The sequence below is a fragment of the Myotis brandtii genome, unplaced genomic scaffold (genome assembly GCF_000412655.1).
Source record: "Myotis brandtii unplaced genomic scaffold, ASM41265v1 scaffold215, whole genome shotgun sequence".
Taxonomy (NCBI): domain Eukaryota; kingdom Metazoa; phylum Chordata; class Mammalia; order Chiroptera; family Vespertilionidae; genus Myotis; species Myotis brandtii.
The window spans coordinates 994,440-1,002,534 of record NW_005358043.1 but is presented as its reverse complement, the minus strand read 5'-3'; positions in this window follow the sequence as shown (position 1 = coordinate 1,002,534).

The following is an 8,095-nucleotide window of genomic DNA, read 5'->3' as shown; positions in this document are numbered from 1 at the left end:
TGAAGTAGTGTCCTGTGCCCTTCTGGCAGGAGAGAAGCTCATAAACTTTATTTTTTTTCTCTTTCCCATCTTTGTCTGAGGGAATCCAAGAAATTGCTCTTATTGTCAAATATGTGAATGGCTTATTTACTATTTATATGTAATCTTCAGGTGCCATCATTATCATAACACACATCATGAAATATGTCAAATTAAATTTGTGATAAGTCTTAGAATTTCAATATTACTGTTTTTGTTTGAAATCCAGGATAATTTCATCTGGAACCGGGCTGCTCTGTCACTAATTAAAGCTGGCTTTCTGGAGAATTATGTTGTGCCTCTGTGGTTTTGGTGTGCACCCCATGCTGGAAGCTGAACTCCTCTCCCAGTGGGTTCACAGCTTCTCATTTCCTCACCTTCTGTTCATGATTTATGAATCAGATAGAAGATGATGTTGGCTCCATCTGGAAAGTGGGCCAGCTGGTCTTTGAGGTGACACAGTTTAGAGACTGATATGGAGGGGAAAACAGACTTGACTCTCTTACAGGGAAATCAAACTTCAGCCTGAAGAGCTGCCATCAAAGATGAAGGGTCAGTAGAGCATGAATAACGCTTGTTATTATCACAAAAACTTGGTTGAAGGTAGGCACTGAAAACCTTTCCTGATCCCAAATACCTCCTCCAGAGGCCTGTCAGGGCACTGACACTTCCCACAAATGGACTGTTGACCATTGGGGAAAGTCAGCCAGAAAAGATGACTGTGTTCTGAGTAATATATTGGCACTACTGGAGCATTTGCACCATTGCTTTGTCAGACTTGTCAGCCCAGTGAATTGTAAAGGGTGAGGGGGTTATATAGCCCACAAGGATCATTCATTTGGGGACAAGGCCATAGACATAATGAAAATTAATAGTTATTTATTTTCTTCCCTCCCCTTCCCTTTCCTTTCTTCAGCTTCTTTAATAGAGCATAGGATCTACCGTAATCCTCTGTTCAATACCCTTATATCTTCAGTCAATGGAAGGCCCGATTGTCTACTTAATTATTTAAAATAGCCACTTGTGAATCTGCCACCTAGTAACCACTATTCTGTTCTCAGACATCACCCAACCTAAGGAGCTCAGCCATCTCCCTGAATCTTGTGTTCATAATTTCCTTGCTTTCATTTTCATATGTGTGAGGATTCACCTGTTCTCATGTTGATGAACACTTAGGTTTATCCAGGATTTTGTTATTTAAACTGTGATGTTATTAAAAGTCTTATACATATCACAGGGTATACATGTGCCAGAGTTTCTTTTGTGTATCTATTAAGCGTGGAAGAGCTGGATCATAGTCGAGGTGAATGTTTCACTTTATAAGATAATGCTAGATTATTTTCCAAAATGATCACACTAATTTACAATTTTACCAACAGTGCATAAGAAATTTTGTGGATCCATATCTCTTTCATCCTTTTAACATCTAGTGACAATAACTTAGCATTATTGGACTTTTTAATTTTTGCCAATCATATAGATTTAACTTGTATCTCATGTTTTGATTTGCATTTCCACAGTCACTATTGAGGTTGACCATTTTCTTCATATGCCACATATGTTTCTTCTCTTTTGAAATTTCTGTTAATATCTTCTGCCCATTTTCCAATTAGGACATACGCACTTTTACACTGATAGGCAAGGACAGTGATTTTTCTAAAAATAAAAATAGCTTTTAACCTAAACTTGGAATTCTACTCCCAAATGGAGGTTGCACAAATTATTTTATATATTGATATTATTCTGACACTAGAAAAATCTTATTTGCATCCAATATACAGAGGGTGTTAATGGGTAATGTTCTTGACTTTCAGAAAATGACAACCCTGATTCAACAACTTTCAACCATCTTGACCATTATCATCCTGCTTTCCCTCCACCTCCAGTTCAAACCACTGCCATCTCTCACATTGACTACTGCAACAGTTTCCTCACTAGTCTCTCTGCTTCTATCCTTGCCCTCTCCCACTCTATATAGCAGCCCCCTTGATTTTATTACTCCTGTCAAAATTCTCCCATGACTTCCAATTGTCCTTGTAATAAAACTGAAACTCATTACCACAGTGCACAAAGCCCTATGTGATTCGATCCTTGTGTTCTCTTTCCCTCCTTCTTTTCTTGGCCTTTAACCACACAGTCACTTTTGCTGTTCCTGGGACAGACGAGGCTTGATTTTCTTTCAGGGCGTTTATGGTCATTATTTTATGTTGGGAAAGTTGTTCTCCTGGTCTTCCCATGCATCAATCTTACACACCATTCACTTTTCTATTCAATGCCACTTAACCAGAGGTGATTTCCCTGACCACCAATCTCTATAAATCTTCTAATCCTACTTTGTTTTTTTCCTCACAGAACTTATTAAATTTGAAAATTCTGTTATTTTTCATTTGCTTACTGTTGGTCTCCTCTGTGGAATGTAAGCACCGTGATGGCAGAAGTTTGACTGCCATGTCACTTTTATCTAGAGCAGTGTCTGGCACATAGTAGACCCTCCAATAGCTATTTATTTGTTAAATAAAATAAAATAATGAATTGTATCAACGAGGAGGCCATCCACTCATAGATGTTTACAGATAGCATTAAATCAGTAAACATAAATTGTATCATACAAAATAGGTTTATAAGAAGTAAGATGATTCTGGAGAGAATCAAAGGATGATTCTAGAAGATCAAATGAATTGTGGAGAAAAGGTAGAGTTGGTGTTTCTTTGAAGACAAACTTCATTGAAGTACATTTCACACATTACTCATTTCAAGTGTACAATTCAATGATTTTAAGGAACTTTACTCAATAGTATAGCTATCATCTTCAGTTTCAGGACATGTTAATCCCCCCTGCAAAATTCCTTATGACTATTTACAGTTGTTTTTTTTCAGACTGAAGATTTTTTTAAAATGTAAATTCTTTATTGTTTAAAGCAGGGACCCTCACCCCAGTGGGAGCATGGCCAGCCTGAAAGTGTCCCTCAGCCCCTCACCCAGACTGGCCATGCCACCCAGTGGAGACCCCCACCCTAAAGGGGGTGCGGTCGGCCTGCAAACTGCCCCAGGCCCCTCGCCTAGGCCGGCCCCACCCCCAAAGGGGACCCCCACCCTGATCTGGGACCCCCACCTGTGCATCAGGCCTCTATTCTATACTAATAAAAGGGTAATATGCTAATTAGATCGGGAGACCTTCTGAACATCCTTCTGGACAAAATCATGGTGGCGGGGCTGAGGCAGAGGCGGTTAGGGGCGATCAGGCCAGGAGGGGAGGGCAGTTGGGGTGATTAGTCCGGCGGGGGGGGGACAATTGGGGGCAAGCAGGACAGCAGGGGGTCCAGTTATGGGCGAGCAGGCTGGCAGGGGGTCCAGTTGGGGGCAAGCAGGCCAGCAGGGGGGGCAGTTGGGGGCAAGCAGGCTATTGGGGGGCAGTTGGGAGCAATCAGGCTGACAAGGGGCAGTTGGGGGCAATCAGGCAGGCAGGAGGGGAGCGGGTTAGGAGTCAGCGGTCCCAGATTGTGAGAGAGATGTCCAACTGCCGGTTTAGGCCCAATCCCACAGGTCCCAGATTGGAGAGGGTGCAGGCCGGGCTGAGAGACCCCCCCCCCCCCCCCCCCCCCAATTTCATGCACCGGGCCACTAGTACAGTCAATAATATTCTAATAACTATGTATGGTGTCAGATGAGTACTAGATTTACTGGGATGATCATTTAATAAGTTATATAATGCCTAATCACTGGGATATACACCTGAAACTAATATGATGTTGTATGTCAACTGCAATTGAAAATAACAAATGATTTAAATTAAAAAGAAAATAAAAGAATGAGTTCCTAAAAAATATTTCTGGACCATTATCCATCACTCACCTGTGATTGTTCCAGTTGTGATAATTCTAATACATCATGCTTATGTTACTAATGAAGCAAAAGGGCTTAGAGAAGTTGGAGAAAATTGTCAAATGTCACATGACTAAATAATGGCAGAGACAAGAATAGAGCTGAGTCTCCCAACTGCAAATCCCATGTACTTTCACCACACCCTACTGTCCTAATCCTTGTTTATTTAAACAATTTAAAGCAGCACTGAAAACTTTTTTTCAAATATGTTTTTATTTATTTCAGAGAGAGGAAGGGAGAAGGAGAGAGAGATAGAAACATGGATGAGAGAGCAATATCAATCTGCTGGCTTCTGCATGCCCCATACTGGGGATCAAGTTCACAACTCCGGGCATGTGCCCTGACCAGGAATCAAACCAGCAACCTCCTGGTGCATAGGACAATGCTCAACCAGCTGAGCGACACTGGCCAGGCTCAGCACTTAAATTTTTAAAATAACTATTCCTGTTAAAATCTGGTCTCAGCAGTTTTTGACCTCCTTTAATTTGTCTTACTTAAAGATATGCTAACATCACATCTTTCATTTTAAAATAGTGCTAAATCAACCATATAATAACAACTAATAACTCATAACTCCATTGCATATTGCTTTTTCATCAATGCAGATTTGACTGTTCTGAAGCAACTAGACTGACTTTTCAGGTTGTGAAGAAAAAGCTCTGAGCCTCTACACACTGGGCTTAAGATCTTGTATATATTATTCTATGCTAGCCAAGCTCTTTCACAGTATTAATATGCATTTAGATAACTTTGCTCTTAATTTTGAGGTCACACAGACAGTTATCTGCATCTACAAATCAGGTACTTGGTGGTAGCAGGGTGCTATCATGCTAGAATCACTTGATTATTTTATAAAATAATTTTATTTTGGTCTCAATTGTTTGCACTTTTCATATTATATATGAACTTCCGCTTATTGCAGTTATCTTTTCCAGTCCCCTTTTCTGTTAAGAGTGGAATATTTATAATCTTAATACTTATATATTACTTCCTCTACCTAGGTTAAGCTTCTCTCCTATTTTACCCTTAAATTGTTCACTATTACTTACTGTCTAACCACTTCTCATTCTTTAGTCTCAGCTCAGTTGTTACCTCATTATTAAAATGTTTCTTTTATCTATTTACATAAGAAGCTTCCTTACCCACCCCTCTACCCTGAACTCTTTTTTTAAAAAAATATATTTTATTGATTTTTTACAGAGAGGAAGGGAGAGGGATAGAGAGTTAGAAACATCGATGAGAGAGAAAAATTGATCAGCTGCCTTCTGCACACCCCCTACTGGGGATGTGCCAGCAACCAAGGTACATGCCCTTGACTGGAATCGAACCTGGGATCCTTCAGTCCGCAGGCTGACACTCTATCCACTGAGCCAAATCGGTCAGGGCTCCCTGAACTCTTTATCACTTTATAGCATTTATTTCTTTGTGATACTTATCACAATATGCAGTTTTAAAATTTATATGTTGTTGTTTTTTTCTTATGTTTCTCTACCCACTTGATTATAAGGTCCATATGTCTACTGTGTAGAAGTGTCTATTGTGGTCAATACTAAGCACAATGCCTGATGCATAGTAGAGGGTCAATCAACATTTGTTGAATGAGTGATATGTCTTTGTGACTTGGTGTGGAATTTCATAGTCTGTTTAGAAGTGTGTGAATATGTGTTAAATCTCTCTTGGATTATTTCCTTTATTGATGCACACTAATAGACATGCAATGGTCTACCGACTCAGTTACCTTGACTCCAATGTACCAGGCCTCCTAGAGAAATTGAGACATTGTGCCTTATCTTGAATGGACCTATCCTTTCTGGAGCATTCTAGACCACAATGTACTACCTTCTACCGCTTGCCCTTTATGGTAGCCTCTGGCCACAGATGGTTATTGAGCACTTGAAATGTGTGAAGTGCCATGTGCTGTCAGTATAAAAGCCACATTAGATTTTAAAAATTTAGTATTAAACATGTAAAATATCTCATTAATAATCATTACATTGCTTTCTTATTGAAAATATTTTGGGTACATTGGACTAAGTAACATATTAAAATTAATTTCACTTTTTTATTTTTACTTTTTAAAGGTAACACTGGAACATTTAAGATTATATATATACTAGAGGTCCGTTGCACAAAGATTCGTGCAATAGGCCTTCCTTCCCCTGGCTGTCGACACCGGTTTTCCTCCGGCACCCAGGACCCAGGCCTTTGGTCCAGCCACAGCAGAGAAACTTGGCTTCTCGGCTCCGGCCGCACGCCTGCATATGCAAATTAACCACCATCTTTACTGAGTTAATTTACATATTCATCCTGATTGGCTGGTGGGTGTAGTGGAGTGACACCAATTTGCATGTTGATCTTTTATTAGTGTAGATATACACACTAGAGGCCCAGTGCATGGATTCGTGCACATTGAAAGTAAATTAATTAGAAGGTGGCCAGCGGGGTGGGACTGGTGAGATGGGCTGGACACACCCTAAAGCCAACCTCCCGCAATCCCTCCCCTGCCAGCTGAACCTGGGGTGGTGCAGGGGCTCGAAGGGTGTCTGCAGAGTGAATGGGGTCCCTCTGGCAGGTGGGGTTCCTCAGCCTGGCCTGTGGGGATTGGGCCAGAAACTGGCAGTCTGACATCCCCCAAGGGGTCCCAGAGTGTGAGAGGGCACTCTGCAAAGTTGCTATCGCTCGACAGCTCCTGTGTTGAGTGTCTGCCCTCTGGTGGTCAGTGCACATCATAGCTACCAGTCAAAGCGTCTGCCCCCTGGTGGACATTGCATGTCATAGCTACCGGTCGGACAGTCGCTTAGCCTTTTATATATGAATTACATTTGTGGCTCTCATTATACTTCTATTGGGCAATGCTGTTCTAGACCCAAGTAATGCACCTCAGTTTGGAAATTTAGACTGAAGGTGACTCACTGAAGGGAATGCTAAATGTGCAAGAGCTTCTCATAGTGTCCTTTTATTTTCTTACTAGATGTGCACCATGGGAAGGACAGGCACTCCTGGAGAGTGGCTCAGATGTGTGAGGTATTTCTGTGTTTTCTAGGTGCCCAAGATATTACAGTGATTGCCCTAGCTGGTTTTTCTCAGTGGTTAGAGTTGCGGGTTCAATTCCAGTCAATAACAAGTACCTCAGTTGCAGGCTTGATATTGCTCTCTGTCTCTCTCCCTCCCTTCCACTTTGTCTAAAAAAAATGAATCAATGGGAAAAATATCCTCTGGTGAGGATTAACAACAACAACAACAACAACAACAACAACAACAACAACAAAAAGATACTATAGGGATCAACAGTAGTCAGACTTCTGTTCTTTGGAGCTTACATTTCAGTGCATAGGTATTTTCTCAATGGGGAGAATAAAATAAAATGATAAAGTAAATCTAATCAGTGATGTTTTAGAATACTACAAGTGGCATTTTTATTAGTTGGGATTTGAAGTGAATTTGAGATTTCTCATTTGTCTTTCTTGGGGAATTTGAAAAATTGAAAATGGAGGCGCATAAAACCCTACATCTCTAGTACTAATTAGTATTTTCAGAATGTCAGAAGACATTTTTAAAGCTTCAAATAAAACAATTAGACACTGTTAAGGGAATTCCCAGCAATTGGGGAGAAGTCTTGGAATACGTTTAAGCTCTTCTTTCTTCTGTTGGGATATCCTAGTCTGCAGGAATGACTTCCCAATCTCTAGGGATGACTTCCCTTTTCACTCAACACAGACGCACTCCTTCTTATTCTCTTACAGACCGAGTCCTGCCCCTTGCACAGGTTCTCTCTCTTCTACATCTTCACTTGCATACCTTCACCCCTTCCCTTCATCCTGGTGTCCTTTCAAGCACAGGTTCTTTAAATATGGCATTTCCCCCATTAAAACTCAGCCAGTAGATGTCTCTATTACTCTCTAATAGCCAAGACCTCTGCAAGTAGGTTTTAATTATTTCTTTAAGCAACAAGAAGGAGGATTTGATGATTTGCCAAAAATGAGCAGATGCTGGGGAGCACACGTCTCCATCCTACGTCCTTCCCCTCTGATTTAAGTCAGAAATGAAAACTCCGTTCTCCCTCTTTTTCAGGCAAAAGAAAAGGCTGATTGAACTAAGCAGGCAAGACGCCAACACCCTCCTCCTCAGTACCTTCAAGTTTCCTTTGCTCTGAGCCACAAAAGCTCTGCTCTCCCCACCCTCCCGCCCCCCTCAT